The following is a 20,785-nucleotide window of genomic DNA, read 5'->3' as shown; positions in this document are numbered from 1 at the left end:
TGGTGGAAAATGTTTAGAACTGCTAGGTGAAAAGAGCTCGCTGTACAACGAATTAGTCACATAATTTTACATACCACTCCAATGTAACGCACAATGAACTAATTTCTTAAGTGCATATTACATAAATAGTTGTTGAGATCCACACTTGTAATCCGCTTCCTTTAAATCAAGGCTTTCTTGTTTACCTTATGTCGCATGTTATCTTATTTTCAATGGCGGCTATTATATATTTGTACAAATTCTTGCTTAGTCACCATAAAGTTATACCTGGAATAAAGGTGACAAAGAGAGTCACTGAATATATTAACTGCGTATGTACTAGTCTAATATTACGTCTATTCATTCAGGAACACGATTGAAATTCCCTTTATTCCTTAGTCGTATTTCAAGTTTGACGCTTACATGATTCATTTAAACATGCTGGACAACACATTGAACATAAAAAAACGGCGTATTATAAACCAGATATCCAATGGAGAACAGTTCACAGTGTTGCAATATACATGCACTTTTCTGGATATTCTGTAATGCAGAACTTATTTTGTGTTGAGTGGACCTCATGAAACAAGGCAGCCATACAGAAGTAAGGATCTATCCCTCTATCTTTTTATATATCTATCTATATGTGTGTCTGTCTATGTGTCTATCTATATATCTAATTATATATCTCTCTATATACCTATCTATCAAGATATCTATCTATCTACATATCTATATATCTATCTATCTAACTATCTATATATCCATCTAACTATCTATCTTTCTATCTATATATCTATCTATCTATCTATCTATCTCTCTCTCTCTGTTTATCTATCTATCTATCTATCTATATATCTATCTATCTATCTATCTATCTATCTATCTATCTATATATATATATATATATATCGATCTATCTATATGTCTATCTATCTAAACATCTATCCATCTATTTATCTATCTATATAGGTATATCTATCTATCTATATATATGTTTGTCTATTTATATAACCATCAATCTATCTATATATATATAACTGTGTGTCTATCGGATTATCTATATATTTATGTATTTATTCATATATCTATATATCTATCTATCTATCTATCTATCTATATATATATATATATATATATATATATATATATATATATATATATATATATATATATATATGTATATATATATCCATATATCTGTCTATATATATATCCATCTATCTATCTATATATTTATCTGTCTATCTATCTATCTATATATCTATCTATCTATCTATCTATCTATCTATCTATCTATCTATCCATCCATCCATCTATCTATCTATCTATCTATCTATCTATCTATCTATATATATATATATATATATTCATCTATCTATCCATCTATCTGTCTGTTTGTCTATCTTTATATATCAATCGATCCCTCTTTTTATATATATGTCTCTCTATCTATCTTTATATATATATATGCGTGTGTCGATCTATCTATATATGTATCTATCTATCTATATGTGTGTCTATCTATATATATGTGTATCTATCTATATATCTGCCCATCTATCCATCTAACTATTTATCTATGTATTTATCTCTATCTATCCATCTATCTATCTATATATATATATATATATATATATATATATATATATATATATATATATATATATATATATATATATATATATATATATATCTATCTATTTATCTATCCATCCATATATCTATCTATCTATATATCTATCTATCTGTCTATCCATCTATGTATATATCGATATATATATATATATATATATATATATATCTATGTATCTATATATATATGTATCTATCTATCTATATCTATCTATACATTTATCTTTCTATCTCTCTATCGTTATATCTATATCTATCTATATATCTATCTATCTATCTATATATATATATATATATATATATATATATATATATTTATATGTCTGTATATTTGTATGTGTGACTGTCAATCAGTTTATATATATATCTATCTATACGTGTGTCTGTCTATCTATCTATCTAGCTGGTATCGCTCTATCTAAATATATATATATACATATTTATCTATCTATATATATCTATATATCTATCTATCTATCTGTCTGTCTATCTATCTATCTATATATCTATCTATCTATCTATCTATCTATCTATCTATCTATATCTATCTATTTATCTATATATATATTTATCTATATATCTATCTATCTATTTATCTATCTATCTATCTATCTATCTATCTATCTATCTATCTATCTAATTTATTTTTTCTTTTATTTGTTTATTTACTGGTGTTCTGTTATTCCTTGCTTTCTATTAAATACTGCATATTCGCTTGACTGTTTTCACAAATTTTAAAATACACTAGAATTATTGTATTTTTATCAGGACTCCAGCAAATGCTGGACATAATACACCCTTGTAATAGTTACCAGTTGACAATGACACAAGTCTACAAAGCAGAGATATTTGCTAATAAAGCTATGTACTAAAACAATACGTGGAACTGATGTAGATGTAGCCAGTCGTGGCAGACGTCACTCTGAAAGGTAACATCGTGGCTGTTCGTTTGTTGCTCTTAACTATGATACCTGTACCGTATTGAACAGAGACGTTCAATGGGTAGTTTATACACATTTTCAGAAAGAATGTACTCCGTATAATCCAAATATATGTGATTAGCGTTGTATTTGCTATATTTTAAAAAGCATGTTCAATCTTAATGTGTATCATGATGCATTTGATTAAATGATTCACTCTAATGAAGAATTTAACTCATTGTATCATCTTTCCGTAACTGTTAGCAGCTATGTTTTTCTGTTATCTGATAAATGTATCATTTTACGTTTTGAAAAAGATTATTTTCTAAAGATACCATCCATGTTTTGTTTTCAAAATCATGAATTGTAAAGGCATGTTTACCCGGTATTTCTCTTTTTCTTTCATTGTGCATATGTCCTTACTAACCATCTGCATTACGATCAAATAAGTTGCATATTGAGTTACCTTTTGTTCGTTCTAGAGAGCATTGTCCCTATGAAAATTTTTAATGCAGTGACTACCTATTGCACATTAAAAAATGTTGCTATTCCAAAACGAATAATATGATCAATAGAGCGTAATATAGGTTTGCTTTGCAAAGATTGCACTATACATAATCAAATGGTTTGATGTTTTTACCAGCTTTCAGGTTGAAGTGCCTATTTATATCTGCGCTTTTACATTAAAAACTATTTATCTTTCGGAGATCCTTTCGATGAACAGGTAAAGTACTAACAAATCTTCATTGCATGTATGTTGTGTGTTAGTGTATGTCACAAACAAAAGGTATGGTAAACACATACATTTTCACAAGGGTGAAATGATTGCACCAGGAAGTATATGTCGCAATAAGGTACAAATATATCTGTTATTTGATTAACAATGTGAGAATAATGCTAGTGAAAGACACATTTATTCAAATAGTCAAATATTGCTAGCATCTAAACCACATGCAAAGATTTGTATTTTGCCTGATTTTGTTAGTAAATAATATGGTACAAGAAAACTAAAGTAATACTAGAAAAAATCTAACAGAAAAAGAACAATCGATAGTGCACTACCATACCACCCCTATCAACTATTGTGATGAATGGACTATGCTAAAAAACACTCACTATTTGCTAGTTACCTGGAATGAGATTTGATGAATTAGGTTCTTCCCGCAAACATTAAGAACAATCGCTCTGAGGATGTGTACTGAATTTTCAATCACTAACTCGGGTTATCTGATATGAGCAGTACAAAAGATATTACCAAATACCAATATAATAGTAAAGTTTATTTAATTGATTCCTACTGTCAGTTACTAAATTGGGTCGCTTTGTTTTTTTGTTTGTTTTTTTTGCATTGTGTCCGACCATAGAGATTACAGTGAGAAATGTCTGCTTTTCGAACCGCGGAAGGATTTTTTCATTTGCAGTTTAAAAAGTAATTTAATACATAAGTGATAATGTTCGAGAAAATACTTATAAAGACGATATGTGACCTAATATATCTACATAAAGCTAACGCAAATGTGTTCTGAATGAATGCAAGTAGACCCAAAATCAGCAATAGTCTACAACTTTCTGGAGCCAACTGACCAAACAAATTAAAAGAGTTAGAAATATTAAAATTTAATATCATGTACTCTAGAATAAGACTGCAAATAAGTTCAAGAGTGAATAAACACATGGAAAATGTTGACACAATGTAGTTCATTATTCAGTATCTTTGCCTAGCAGGTACATTTATATTTCGATATTTTTAATTGAATTGTGCACTGCAGCCAGCATAGTCATATTTCCTAAGGCAAACGTACAACAGAATATGTTTATGTCACAGTTTACTGGATTTATCAAAAATTAATTAGGAATATTTCATCCATTGAAAATGTCTGATCGTCAAATGTTTCCCGTACATCATCTCGTACGACGTCCCTACAAACAACTCGAAGAATTCCGGGATGAAACATCAACAGTGCTACAAAAGGCTCAGTTCATTTTCTGTCTCCTGTGACATAGATGTAGCAAACTTCACACCATCATCATCGACACAGTTAAACGACAACTTCTTCCAAACAAGGAAAAAGGCCACCCCTCCTATTTTAGCTTAAAATTGTAATGTTTTGTCAATGCTCACCAAATTGAAATTAGCAATGCCAAAACAGTTGATCTAGAAAGCACCAAAGTAATTCATTGATACCGTGTGTGAATACAATTTGAACTTTTTGAATGGAATGGTGTACTTAACGAAGATACAGAAACAATGGTTAGGACGACATAGTCATATTCACCGCAAATTGGAAAAGAAAATGCCTGTTAGCTCGTTTAGTGAGGAATTCTTCTTATGCTGATATGTGCATCGTAAAGAAAAGCTGCGTCCTTATTAATATCAATTTACTAGACATATTTTAGAAGAAGTGTTGAGACAGTAAAGACCATAAGAGGGAAATACATCGCACCTCTTATCTTAGATGACCTGGTGGGACAAGCATTACCTTTAGTGTTATACAAAATGAATGTACGGACGCCAGCTACCAGAGTTACCAATAATCTTAATCTTACTCAGATGTCAAACTTAAAACAAGAAGAACAATCATCAATCCAAGGAGCCGATTTATCAATAACAGAAATATCATACTGGTACGGGCACTGCTTACATGGTCTTAAACTGTTTTAGCAGAGAACTTTAGAAAAAAAATCTGAGCTTACTCTGAGAGACTCCGAACACGCCATCAAAAGTTCAAGGACAAAAATCCAAATAAGGCCATGACATGATAATTAATATGGATGGAAGAGGATAAAACAATTAGGTGCATCTTTTCCATCCTGCCATCAGACTTAATTCGTTAAGACCCTGCGATAAAGCACGTTATTTCCACAGCTAAAACCATATTTTCTTGAGAATGTCAAGATTCAGGCGAAATATAAGATTACTGAACTTTCTGACAAACTTCAAGAAGACCTTTCGCTTAGAGGAAATCATTCTTGAGATTTAGGTCACCATTTGACACCAAAAGGACTGAGATCTTACTGCTCACAATTTGACACCACAGGACGAACATATACCAACACTAGTCAAGTCCTTTGTACGATGATTATAAAATAATGCATGTTTTATGGGGCTTTGTTTTTGCTTCAGATCAAGGCAGCGACGAAGGTCATTTCCGCCATGCAACATCTGACAAATTTCTCAAGAAAATTTGGGTTATACTTGATGTGGAGAATACCTTTAGCTTCCGAAGATATGCTACGGAGTATGTTTACAATCCAGAACGACATCCACAGTCACAGATCACAAACAAACAAAACACAATTAAAGTCCTGATGGCAGGAAGGTGGAAAAAGAGCATTACATATTCTCCTGTTTTGCGGATCTGTTGCCTAAAATAATCAACCAACTAGCCTACGTATTGTCATAGTTGTCAAATCTATCATCCTAGTCCGAAATAACACGAACTACTTTGATGATGAATAAATAAGAACAGTTGAAATAGTATATGGAAGGTGTTCATACTCTCTAATCAGAAAGGACAATTTAGAATACGGCGTAGGCAAACTTGAGTGACAATTCTTTATCTGGTCTTTAGAAACGATGCTAAATGCATCAGAGCTCTCTGAGAACAAAATACAAAACGTCCCGTTACTTCTCACAAATGTTGACGGAAAATGTCATGTTAGCACTAATGACGTATCATTGCATATGAAAATAATGAATACCTGCGAACTTCATTTCTTTCTGACTCACGGTTCGCACACAGCTTTGTATAATTCAGTGGTGTCTGCCAAAGTTGAACTCCCTCATTGAATCCAATAGATATTCAAACCTATGTCATCAACACGGACGAAATTCCTTGGCCAGGTAACCAACCTATTGGATAACCATCTACGCCCTTAAAGACCCCAACGTGAAATTATTTGATTTGATTCTGAAAGACTGTCTCGTCTGAAAGATGATATTATAAACGTCATGAAAAGCCATGGTGTATCAACTCGTTTCAACAGTGCGAAATAGCAAGGATCGGATTCAATAATTTATGGAAAATAGAGTATATTTTCTGCATTAGCGCAGTGTTATATTTCCCAGAGATCAACGAAGGACTATTTATGACCGTGTGTACTCCAGAAACGATTGATACAATATGAATATGGTTACGTGAACATTATTATAACTATATATTGTCATGAGAATGTTAACATTGATGCAATAATGGTAAATTTACGCTGTGCTATAGCAATGTAGGTCTAGTTCGACTCCATGATGTCGCCAACCTTAAAGATATGTTCATGATTAATGCTTGAGCATTTGTAAATTAAGACTAAATGGCTAGCAAGATAACTACATCTTTATAACCGACGTGTCAGTTAGTGGAGTGTTTTAAAAATTGATTTACGAGAAATGGTTTTGACTTGATTTTTAAACTTTGTCCCAAAACATTATTTGGCACATGTTCAATCCCATTTCCCATGTTAGCCTTTACATTTCTAATGTTTCCTTGCACGTCAGTGTACCAAATCGGATGATGTTTTCCTTTCCGTCCGTGCTTCTTACATATGAAGATGTGCGTTCGTCAGTTTTACCATCTCTTTCCACATTCCGTTCCATTCGGGACACGACACTCGTAAGAAGTGGACGTGTCCACACACAAGTATAAAGTTGTAGTGTCGGATGAAGCGTTAACTAAGGGACAATATAGCCATTAACAACCACACACAACCACACAAGGGAGAGCCAAAACAGCCCGCCATGCAGTTCGACATGCAGAGGAAGCTTAGCAGCCCGCCCAACTGTTGTAATTCCAGCCTGCCCAGCAGCCCACCTAGCAGTCATTCCAATTACAACTGCAAAAAACTCTAATTTTACGGGAATCAATTAGAAGATAATTCATAGTATTAAAAGACCTAAAATATAATAAATATTAAGATCATATATATGGTGAACTAGAATTCACAACAGGTGTCAGGAACCATACTGACATATACCTTGGCGGAATCCTTGCAAGTTAGCAAGACCGTGTCACCCACTGCGAGAATTTCTGCCAGTGATTATAGCTTATATTTAAATTAATAGTCATTACTATATTACTTCGTTTACTACGATAAACAAAGAATATCCAAATTATATTAGATATTCTTTGATTACTTAGTACTGATTTAACTTAAGTAGTTTAACAATTGCAATCACCATCCCTGTTGACCTGACCTGAAAAACAAATTCCAATTTGTGGCGCCTTTTCAGAAAATGTCACAATTGACCAGAAACAAAGTTGAAAAGAACACTATCAGGCAATCAGTTAGCTAAACCAGCACAACTGTGAATATGGCATGAAAATGACCCCTTCCCCCCTCCCGTCAATTCTCCAATAAACTCTGCGATTATCTACAGCAAGTTTTGGCCGACTCTACGGTAATATTCTCGAGGCTCACAATTTCACAAGAACCGCATGACCTCTGTGAGACCATACCTATGTCTCGTACACTAATGCATAATTTAGTAACCGCCAATATCAGGGTTACCTTATCAACACCTACTGAAAATGGCCAGTTATATAAGAAAAAGTTAAAAGTTGATAGCCTTTCATTCATTTCATTCATTTATACCAACCATTTATGACAGACAACATCAATGAAGATCTTTACCTAACCCAAAGTGGGCAGCAACACTGATCTCAAAGACCTTTTAGTACCAACTGATTAGATACATGGAAACCCAGACTCCCACTTAACATAATTAAACATACGCTGTAATAGTGAATATTAACAATAATCAAGCCACTTATGGAAGTGAGATGGTAGCACCAAACTGTGTAAACTCTCCAAAGCAGCACCCTACTCAAAAGTTATTAAGACAATTATGCCATCTAAAATCTTCTCATCCCACAGAAGAACAACTCACCTAATTGAAACGCAAAGATATCTAAACAAGCATGAATCCACAACAGTCAAACAACTGGACCATAGAGCAGCAAATTACAGATGCAGATTTCCTAGATGTAGATGAAAAAGACATTCTATTTCCCCCTGTAGGCAGATAAAAGATGAATACCTCTAGTGATTAAGGAAGCAGCTGTGTGTAAAAGAAAAGGAAGAACTTCAATAAATAGTAATCCAAAACCAAATAGACCAAAACGAGACACCAAAATGATCAAATGTTTTAATTATTTAGTGATCTCCTGGAAATGTATCTAACTTTGATTGAATATAACCTTACCAAACAGCAAAAATATCAAGTTAATTATGCGTTAAAAGATGAATGAAAATGACAAACATACCTTAACAATTTAGCCTTGATTTAATACAGAAACTAAATAAAGAAACTAGAAAACCAGACATTATCTTCTTGCAAGAATCAAAAGTACCAAATGCTACCAGACATATCCTGAAAATCTCAGGATATTATATATGTTATTTTCACAATAGCGTCAATGGTATAAAATGAAGGTGACTAACCATTTACGTCAGTGATTCGTTGCTCAATTCAACAATTTGACAAATAAGTAATAGCAACCATGACACAATTGAGCACCATTCCGTATCCACACAGGACAATCGGTGCTCGAGGTTTACAATATGTATGACCATGGAGGGAATCATTCAATATCTGCACAAATTTACGCCCAACTGTCTAGTAATAGTGGCAACGAGTGCATATTATGCCGAAATTGTAAAGTCCACAGCAAAATATCGTGAGGAATTCGCCAAAACAAAAGAGGGAAAATGACGAATGGGTGTACAACTCTAACCTAGCGATACTCAATAAAGGATGATGTTACTGAATATATCCAGGAACTGGCTCACTGTCGGCCATGGATCTAACCATTCATACCCCCAATCTAGCTACAATAATACATCAAGAAGTAGATCATAATAGTACATTGGGAGTGGCCACTTCTCTATACGCATTGATATCAATCTAACCACCCAAATCTCCAATTTCACCAAACTCCGAAGATGGAAGTTTGATAAAGCCAATTGGGACACATCTAGATCCATACTGACTAGTGCAAACATAGAATATCTCAGGGACAGCAACACAATTTTTTTATAGCTTAAACATACTAGATAGTCTAACAACGACCGTAACCAGGAATATATCTATGACAGGAAGCGGAAATATTCCAAATGAAAAACCGCCAATCCCTTGCTGGAACGACGATTGCAGAAAATACGTGAGGGAAAATAAAAGGGCCCCAAACAGATTTAAACATACAGGGAAACCCTTGGATTTTCTCATATACAAATCCAATTAAAAAAAACAGCAAAGTTCGTTAGTCGAGATCATTATTCGCACTGCGAAGACAATTCATGGCGAACTTACTGCTAAAACCTGGATTTCAAATGCAATGCTAAACAGGTGTGAAGCAAAATTAAGGCAAGTAAAGGAAAGACATTAAAATCCATGCCAAAAATTACAGGAACAAAAACAAACAAAGCGAATGCAAACTTAACAAACATTTTGCGGGAATGAGCATTAGCAGCAGAGAGACTGGGCCCACCAACGTTTTCGTCCAACAGGCCATCTATCAAAAACTCTTCTGATAGAAGTTCTTATTTCACAAAATAAACCCTTCTAGCCAGAAACTATGATGACTAAATCCTCTTTTCTGGCCGGAAGGGGTTATTTCGACAGCGATAACCAGCGCTATAAATAATAGTTTCTTCACCGGGGTGACGTCGACGACGACGTTGGTGGCGTAGTCTCTCTGCTGCTAATCATTTTAGGATTTCCATTGTGAATTAAAAATTCGGGTTAACAATAATGGCCAACATCGGAGAAGCACATTCCGCTAGACTAGCTCGAGAGCGACTAGAAGCAATAAAAAAATTTCTTCCTGTGCGAGATAGTGTCAGAGAAAAATTACAAGCACGGCAGTCATCACGAGTTGAATTTGTGGAGGGTGCAGAAGAATTATTTAAACCCGTTACAACAGCTACTGAAAAGGCTGTGTTGACTACCAGGCGAGCTGTTCTTCCAGTGTTAACGGAAACAAAGGAAATTTTACGAGCGCTTCCAGCTGGTATCGCTGCTGCGGCAAGACCTCCGCCCGCGGCGGCAATACTCCCCCCCCCCCCGAAGGAGAGGAGGAGGAAGCTATTGCAGCCGCTCCAGAAGCAGCTGCTAAGCCTAAAGTTGATTTGGTTAATAAATTTATGCCGGATGCTGTTGAGGGTTTAAGAAAAATGCCAGAAAATGTGTTAGGTCCAATGGCTTATTCGCTTTTTACTGCGAGAGAAAAATTTTTAAAACCTGAGTATGTAAAGAAAATGAGTCGTGAAGAATGGTATAAGGGTATATTTCGTGGATATTATGATGTTCCTCTGGCTAGACAAGACGATCCTAGATGGTATAATTTTAATGTGAGTATGGAGAATTATCTTAAGAAAACTGTTGAAGAGAGGAGCAAGGTGGAGGAAGATATTCTCGTGGAATTGGGTCTTATTGATCCTCCCTTGAAAACTTTACCAACATTAAAACCACCTCCTAAAACTTCACCAACATCAAAAACACCCCCCCCCCCTTCACCAACATCAAAAACACCACCAACTAAAAAAACATCAGGAAAAGGTTTAGGGGTTGGTCACATTTCCTGTCCTGAAAGCGTTATCAACGACGTATCTCGGTTGGAAGTCCTCATCGGAGGAAAACGTGCCGGGAATAACTCTCCGGAAATAATTAATGAAGCTGCTGATATCTGTCAACGACTATTTCAGCGTGGTATCATGGATATCGGCATCTATCGGGGACTCATTGATGAACTCGCAGATGGTTACTACAGCGATTAGTTAGAGAAACAGCAATTGAATAACATGATAGTACACGATACTCGACCCAGCCCAGTCAGAGTAGTAAATTCACGATTACCGGTCTACAGAGCAACCTACGGAGATGGTCTCGGTGATGTTGTTACGGGTTTGTTTTCAAGGATAGCCCCTAAGGCGTTACCGATTGCGAAACAACTGTCGATGAAAGCGATTGATGTTGTCAAGGATAAAGCTCTTGGAGCTGTTGGTAATCTTGCCGGAAAAGCATTCACGTCAATCAAGGACAGACTGTTACGGTTAGCACGTAAACCAAAGGCGGTTAAACCACCGCCAGTAAAATTGCCGAGCACTGAACTTATGCCCGCGGATGTCAGTAAAGTAATAAATCAATCCGCGAATCAAAAACTTGCGGCGCTAGTAAACCAAATACCCGAACAAATAAATACGAGCCTGATATCAGGAAGTGGTCTTCGTTTTAGACGTCGATAATTTATATAAAATGTTCAAACGAGTATCAGATCCAGCGTTCGACATGGATGCACCAATACTCAAAGATGAGTCCGTGCGTGATTATCAGTATTATTCTTATGAAGCAAGATCACCCAATCAGCGGGGACGAATTGAATTACAAGTACATGATACAAGTAGATATTTCTTACCCGCTGAAGCATTCCTTGAAGTCACGGGTGAAGTTGTAACAGATGTTGTCGCTAATACACCATACGATAATAATTATATACGAGTTGGTCTTGTCAACAACGGCATCATGGCGCTATTCAGAAGTGCCTCATACAGCATCGATGGAAGGGAAATTGAAACGATTCAGGATAACGTTGACGTTGCCACAACAATCGTGGGATTAGCACGATACTCAGATGATTACACTAAATCGGCTGGTCCGACTATGATGTTCACCAAGGATAATTCTAATCATCCTGAACACAGATCTGCTATTCCGGTACAAACAGCACAAGACACTGCTTCGGACCCACAGCCAGTTGAACTTAGACCTAGACCAGCTGCTGCGTTTCAAATATTAAGACCTAGTCCAAATCACAATCTTGGTTTTGCTACGCGTAAATTAATGCTATCAGGTGATCACAGAAGATTTTCATGTGCAATTCCGCTGTCTCACATCTTTGGGTTCTGCAGAAATGTCAGAAAGGTTATTTTTGGAGCCAAGCATACAGTTGTACTTGTTAGAAAGGGTGACGACAACGACGCTATCTGGCGAGAGGATACTGCTGGTGTTGCTGCCGGTAAAGTAATATTATCCAAGCTTGCGTTGTGGATGCCAGTAATGTCCCCATCAATCACTGAAGAGCAACGGTTACTCTCGTTCATGGACACAGGTGGTAAATCATTGATATCATGGTTGACAACATCTACAGATTCCATTCAGGGTGCCGGTGCTGGGCAATTCACGTGGCACATAGCATCACAGCAGGGGGTGTCAGCACCACGACATATTTTCGTAGCACTTCAGGATAGCGCAAGAGTAAGTAGTCAAACACAATCGCATATGATATTTGACAAACTTGCTGTCTCTGAAGTTTCGCTGCGAATAAACGGGCATCAAGAACCATCCGAGGATATAACGATAAATTTTGAAAATAATCAAGTTGTGCGTGCGTATCATCGTCTGATGACATTTATGGGACGTGATCAAAATATTGATACCGGCTTGCAGATATCACAGTTGGATTTCACAACGTTGTATCCGATTTATTACTTTTCGCTGGAACATCTTGATCTAACCAAACAATCGGTCGTTGATATACACTTCAAGGCTAACGTTGGTGAGTTTCCCGCTGGTGGTTTTAGAGCGATCGCTGTCATACTCTCCGATAAAGCAATGTTGCTTGAGGGTGTTGGTGGACGAATGAGAGTCATCGATGCTCCAGTGGAAAATATGTAACATTGCTAGCAGCAACTTGTAAACAATTAGATCAACATCATATTAAATAAAATGTCATACAGTTACGTTAATGTGTCACTGACTCCTGGTCAGGTGAAGAAACTACAATCGAAAAACGCGAGCACATGTGAGACATCAATAACGTTAAAGCACGATCAGCTAGCGGGCGGTCCAAACAAGCTGTCGCTGACCAAAACTCAGCTAAAACATTTCAACAGCGCGAAGCAGGGCACGACTGGAGTTCGAATTGATCTCTCTCCGGCCGCGGTCAAAGATATGGTCAAAAAGACGGGTGGAATACTTCCATTTCTCCCAATAATTGCCGCCGCATTAGCACCAGCAGCAGCCGCCGCGGCAAAGGCAGCCGCGTTAGGAGCAGTTGGAACCGCTGCTGCAATGGCACTAAAGAAAGTAACCGGAAAGGGAATTTTACACAAGGAAAGTCTAAATAAAAGACAAACAAGAACACAAAAAACAACAAGACGCCCCCGAAAGACAACTATGCCTCAGCCCAATCGTTTAAAACTTCCAGTGGAACAATACGGAGCGGGTCTAAGACTACCGGGAACTCCGGAGTCATGGTACCCAAAAAGGTTTTGAAAACACTTCCAGCGTTGACGCTTCCAGCGTCCAATTTTGATCTACTCGATGCTGCTAAACAATTACGTATAAAATCCTTCAAAGGTGTATTTATGCAAGATGAATTACCAGCACGACCGAATAATCCAGAAACAGGAATTATTAATCTTGACAACAAAGAAGGCCCTGGGACTGATTGGGTTGCTTACGCGATCGATCCGCGTGGAATTATCTATTTCGATTCGTACGGGCTAGCACCGCCAGTTGAATTTCTCAGGTACGTTCAAGGATTAAAATCCGGAGGATTTTTAATTCCAGTTTGGCAGTCAACGTTGCCAACACAAACACTAACCGATCCTCCGATATGTGGTCAAGAGGTTTTGAATGTTCTTGACGCGATAACAAAACATCCAGCGATTCCTCCTCATAAAGTCGTGCACGAATACACGTTGAAAAATCATCTCCAAATTTAAACAACCCCATAACAGATAATGGTTGATATTTACGGAAGATCAAGCAGAACCAAGGAAGAAAAAAAAGATATCGATTTATCGAATTATGCGACCAAAGATGAAATTGATGATCTTTTAAATCTGACCGGGATAGACCCAGATGAGGTTATTATTTTTCAGGACAGGCACGGTAAGCTAAGAACCAGTAACATTAAGTGGAATGACATAATTCGCAAGGTTACTGAAGCTGTCACGGACAACATTGTTGTATTCACTGACAGCGGCAGAATCAGAGATTCGTCGATATCAATTGCGATGCTGCGAGATGATGCACGAAAAGTCGCAATGACGCGTGTAGCAAAGACCGGTGATACAATGACAGGCGAACTCAGCATGAACAACAACAAAATAACTGTGTTAGCGGATCCAATAGGCCCCGAAGATGCCGCAGATAAACAATACGTCGACGCGCAGTACAAACTCGTTGTTGGCCTAGTCAGCGACAGAGTAATAAAATCCGGCGACGTAATGACCGGCGAACTCCGCATGAGCGGTAACAAAATAACCGCGTTAGCGAATCCCGAATCCGACCAGGATGCGTCAAACAAACAATATGTGGACATCGTCAACGGTAAACTAAATACGCTGCGGTCAGAGTATGATGTTCACGTGAACGGGTTTAAAAGACTCCAAAGAAACTTTCAAAAAACTAGTGATACCGTGGATAAGTTCTTTGGAACTCCTCCAGTCGTCGATGTGAAACTCACCGATGTACAGAACGACATCAGCACGATCAAACAAACACAGCAGGATATCGTATCGGGAATTCCTGAGATCGTTAACAAAATCAGTTTGATTAAAGTCCCCGTTACAGTTACTCCCGGGCATATCACCAACATCGTATTCACGGTATCATCGGGATTCGCAACATGGTCCCGACAAAATAATACTATCAAATACACAGCAACGGTCACTGGCGTGTACAGGTTGTCTGTGTTTTCAGCCGCTAAATTTGAAATCTTCACAACGTTTCCCTGGAGACATTCCACCGATAAGTATTCCGGGGTTGTAACTATAATACTAAACAGCGGAACCGAAGAAATATTTATACTTGAAGCCGCAGACAAGAAATTAACCGCAACATCTTACTGGTGGTGTTTGGAATTCGTCGCAGAAACACCTCAATTGGTTACCGCGTAATTGAATAATGTCAACGACAACGTTGAAATCCGAAACATTTCCAGATGCTCAACAATACCGGTATGATCAGGTACGCGAATGGCAATGAACGTTGAAAAACACCATTGACAGATGCGCAACAAAAATAAAAAAATACAAACGGCGTGTAACTGTGCTAGACACAATAGTGTATTCGGTATCCGCGGTAGTTGCATCCGCTGGTGTGCTATTGTCTGCGCTGACAGCAGTAACTGCTGCTATCGCGTTCCCCATCGCGATTTCGGCCTCAACGACAATTGCGGGAGTCGCCAACATCATCGCAAAAAAAATATCCTCATGTGCGATAACAAAATTACACGAGTATCAGCAACTAGCCAACGCGGCCAACAGCGGATACTCGAAATTGTCCTCGTTGATATCATCCAGCGTAGACGACAACAACATATCAGATTCTGAATTCAGGCTGATGTCTGGCATTTACAACGATTACGAACGTGAATACTGAAACCGCAAACGGTTTTCATTTGAAAACCAACAATAACAATAGCGATGGAGACACTTCAGCATCGAGCGCTGCTCGACATAGCAGCAAATACAACTCCGACAAGGACCACAATGATATCAATATCCTCGACGCAACCAGAGTTCAGCATTAATTTTCCAACTGCAATTCCAGTTACCGAAATCGCGTTGGCACAATTACGAGTATATCACAGTTGGCCCAATATCAGGTCGACATCATTTCACGGACAGTTGCCGAATAACTCATTTGTTTTTTCGTATCAGAATAACGCTGATGGAACCCCAGATTGGAACGTCATTGCGTTACCCACTGGGAGTTATCAGGTAGAGGAAATCAACAAAGAAATACAGGGTCAAATAAAAGGTATCACCGGAAAAGAAGCAAAAATATCAATCACTGCACACGAGCCAACGCTGTCCACGATCATCGAAATCTCAACACCGGGTTACGCCGTAGACATTTATAACAGTTCAATCAGAACAGTATTAGGATGGCCTCGAAATCCACCACCGGCACCACCGACACCACCCGTTGCACCCGAAAAATCCGATTATATCACTGACGCGAAGTCATATCACGGAATTACCCCCGGTTATAGGCCGCGTCTGGATGATATAAAAGGTGCAACGGTGGATAGGTGGATCCCGCCTCTTAGTGACGGCGACGATATTGTGTTGACTTTTACTCGTGCAACATATTCAACGGGAGTGGGAGGATTAGGATTTCGTGTTTATCTAAACGAAATTAGTGAGTTTTTTAAAACTATTAATATAGAGCACCGTGCGCAACTAGCGCATCTACGGCAACGCTTCCAAGAACATCTTTCTGATGTAACAGGTTCACGTGGAGAAATTATTAAGCAAATCGAAATATTAAATCAGATTGCTTCGGATATGGAATATATTAACCAACGAATGATTCAGGTAGTAACCGACAGTAGCTGCATCATTAAACAACAATTTTTGGATAAGTACTCGCTGACCGAAGCTGAACTGCCGAATTTTAAATTACCAGGATATGTTTCCCCGGTCATCTTGCGAAAATTCGTCACTGATATCGTCGATGAATACTTCGATGACATACTTGCACAGCACGCGCGAACACTACCAGAACCCGTTATCTTGGCACATGATAATTCCACAGCGAGCGATGGCCGGCATATTTCTCCGGGCATCGTAGCAATCACTGATGTCGTCGCGGTCAATCTTGTATGTGATGTCATCGATGGCAGTTACAACATAGACACAACAATATCAAATCAAGCCCAGCAAGGGTTTATACTGTATTCGTTTACTCCTACACAACCGCCTGGATTTTTGATTGTGCAAGAGCCAATCAATCCGGTGTTTCTTCGGTGTCATAACCCGACACTGACAAGAATAAATTTTAAAGTCACTGACCAACAACAGCGACTGTTGGACCTGCGTGGGGAGACTGTTAGTATTAATCTGCTGGTAAAGTCCTAAGGACTTTCATCGTGAAACGATTTCCATCCTAAGTGATTTTCGTCTTAAGACTTTCATCCTAAAGGATTTTCATCGTGAAACGATTTCCATCGTAAAAATGCAAAGTATTTTTCAATTAATAATATCATATCATAATAATGTCCAAAAAATCTTCGAATTACCAACAGTATGATGATGACGAGGATGTCTCTGACAGTGATTTTGTTGTCAGTGATGAAGATGTCTCTGACAGTGATTTTGTTGTCAGTGATGAAGATGATGAAACACAAAGTGTTTCCACTGACAGTGATTTCGCTGACAACGACGACGATGACGATGATAGCACTGTGGGAAACGCTAACGTTTCCAACGGCATCACCATCAGCGACAGCACTGTCACAATAAATTATATTAAATGAACGCGAATAACATAGCAAATGTATTAACACATGAAATGTTCCATCGTTGACAAGCGCGCGCTTGAAGAATTCATCCGAAAAATATTTACCGGAAATCATTCCCCGGGTGTTGTTAAAATAATCATCGATAAACACGACAATGATGACTTTTTACTGACAGATTTTCAGCTGAAGCAACTCCGCGAAAACAATATCACGATGATTACTTGTGATGCAGACCAAATCCTCAATGTTGCTCACTCGTGCATTTCACGGGATCATCTTGATAAGATACTTCAGTGAAAATTCCTTACTTTATATATATTTTTTTACCACTGACCATTTTCCCGATTTTCATAGGGTATTTGCTAGCAAAATTTAACAAAACAGACCAGCGTCGTGGATTTGATGGGGTATTTGCTAGTAAAAGTTAACAAAATCGGACAGTTGCAGAATTTTACTATAATATTAATTTTCTCACTGACAATTTTCGCTGGTATTTTGCTATGAAAATCAGCGAAATTGGACAGTTGCATAATTTACACAGTAAAAAAAAAATATTACTTTTTTTTTACTTTCGATTTCAATTCCAAGTAAAATGCAATCAAGGTGAGGTATTTTTACTTCCCGCTGACTTCGTGAATGACTTCGTCATCGGTGACAAAGCTATCATTGCTTGATAAATTCTCTGGATTTTCATCCTTGACCTCGTCAACGGACATACAATGCTTTAATTTCCGGACCCGATTGTTGATTATTTTTTTAGTTTCATACTCGGCTGCCAGTGCCAGCCTGATCTTTTCGATTGCACGAGACAGTGGAACAAATTCATTTATTTGTTCCTCCGCTACGATGGCTAGCGATTTATACAAATTATGTTGAATCATCTTTATGAATCGATATTGAGCAGGAAGAATATAACGCCCTGCACATTTAGCTTCGTATAATGATTCAAAATCAGACAGAATAGTTTCAACATTTAGTAATATTTTAAATCCTTGTTTTTCTAATTTTTGAATAGCATCAATCACATTATTGATATTTTCTTGATTCATATTTATATATATTTTTAAATCTTTAAAATAAAAAAAATCACATCTCGCTGAGTCTATAGGGTGTCTTATGACATCCTACCAAACTCAGGAGGGGGCGGAAACACTTACCCCCGATTGAGCCCCTAAACTGCCAAATAACAGTCTAGAAGGCCCAGAGGGTGTATTTGCGAAACGACGAGACATTCCCCATTTGTGAACCTCCTAGCTTACCATCTGATATGCTAGCAAGGCTCATATGGGGATAACACATAACACATAACTTAATTCTAACTTATCCTAGGGACGGCACAAACATATAGTATTTAAAGTAGAAGCTATTTACAGCAGTAGAAGCATATTTACAGCAGTTGTATTTTACAATTGTATATATAACTTATCTTAGGACGGTACAAACATATAACTTATCCTAAGACGGCACAAACACATAACTTATCCTAAGACGCTACAAACACAATGCGGGGTTATAATTCTACATCCAACAAGTTGCACACTACCCCCTGAAATCAACCCTGTTTCCGGGTAAAAGGTTACCCCGAAACGGGGCGATAACAGAGTACGTGTGCAACTTCGTTGGGTTTCGAAACCTCAATATGGTATTAGGACGATATTGTATATAAACCAACTGATACTTGAAAGTCCAGAAATAGCTCAGCGTGATTTGTTTAAAACGTATATTCTTAAATATTATCGTGTGGAAACCACAGATGAACCATAAACGAGAACAAGTGTAATAAAATAGCAATATTGTCTGTGAAAAAAAAAAGATAAATACACGTTTACCTGATAAAATCCGGAAGATAAAATCATTCTTGCGTTGTCACCTTGACTTGTCAAGGGGAAACAAGGGAAGTTATTTACTTCCTTGTGCAGAAAATCGTCTGCTCGTTACCTGTGAATGCGGAAGTGTTAACGCGCTGTCAAGGTAACATCCTTGACAGCGTCAAGGGGGAAATAATTGTATCATTGACTTGAAAAATCTTTCGGATTTTCACGCAGTCACTGCAGAGCTATCTACATAAAAAAATATAATCCAGCTATCAAACCTATTTGAAAAAGTTGATTTGATAACATTTTCTGCGACACGTTGAACCGAACGCGGTTCAATACCAAAATACTTCGCAGCTAAGCTCATTGAGCGAAATATATTTTCTTTGTTAGTATTTTTGTTGAGAGATCTTACAGCTCTTGGGATTTTTGCAAATTTGCCAGTGCCACCTCGTGCAGAATTCTCGCTCTGAGTAATGGCTTGCAAATTCTGAAGAGAGTTATTAAGTTTATTATTATCAATGTGATCAATTACAAGACCTCTTTTGATCTCACCGTTAAATACCTCAAACACAAACTTGTGATTAAGATACCTCTTTCTCCCAACAGAAAATTGGAGATAACCAGAATTAGTAACAGCACCAACTGGTTTTTTCAATCTACAGTGTCTGACTATTCCCTCGCGAGATGCTTCGTAATTTTTAATGGTTGGATGTGAGACAAATTCTTGGCTCATTTATATAATAATATATTTGTCTAATTTATAATTTGTCTGAAAACCTAGTTATATAATCACTCTCCGATTTTAGCGCGTCTCCGTTATTTTTTTTATTGTAATATCGCTTGAGTTCCCGGTATCGTTTCCCCCCGCACCCCGCACATAATTGTGTTTTACCCCTGACACCAATGCCACATCGCAGGCAACGAATAGGTCCTGTGCTTCCTCGTTTGATGCTCTGTATATGTTCACCGCAGAATTCCTTCCTACAGGGCTTACCACAGACTGTTACAGATCCAATTTTTAACCATCTGCAGGTGTTCATTGTATGTATAATATTTTCTTATTTAAATATTTGTCTTAAATATAACAATGGAGGAGTTTTCTAGGCTAACCGCAGTTGGCGGCGGGAGATTCGATCTTGACAGGCTAAACGCGGATCCACGACGACGGCATCTAACTGATCTGTTCGAT

The 20,785-nt window shown here is 37.5% G+C and overlaps 1 protein-coding gene across 6 annotated transcripts in view; it reads left to right on the top strand.

The window, feature by feature from the left end:
• The first annotated feature begins 234 nt into the window (after positions 1-234).
• LOC149805615 (uncharacterized) overlaps positions 235-20,785 on the top strand; it is a 44,192-nt gene continuing 23,641 nt past the window's right edge. For 4 of the 6 annotated variants that reach the window (XM_089950253.1, XM_089950252.1, XM_089950248.1 and 1 more), the window contains exon 1: positions 235-583. The gene's annotated coding sequence lies outside the window, so the exon portion shown is untranslated. Of the gene's footprint in view, positions 584-2,382; positions 2,544-20,785 lie in introns of all 6 variants that reach the window. The other 2 variants (XM_089950249.1, XM_089950251.1) reach the window with 1 other exon arrangement.

Source organism: Sinohyriopsis cumingii, chromosome 2, assembly GCF_028554795.1.
Source record: "Sinohyriopsis cumingii isolate HCF-2022 chromosome 2, ASM2855479v2, whole genome shotgun sequence".
NCBI lineage: Eukaryota > Metazoa > Mollusca > Bivalvia > Unionida > Unionidae > Sinohyriopsis > Sinohyriopsis cumingii.
The sequence above is the reverse complement of the archived record's forward strand: the minus strand, read 5'-3'. Positions and strand labels throughout refer to the sequence as shown.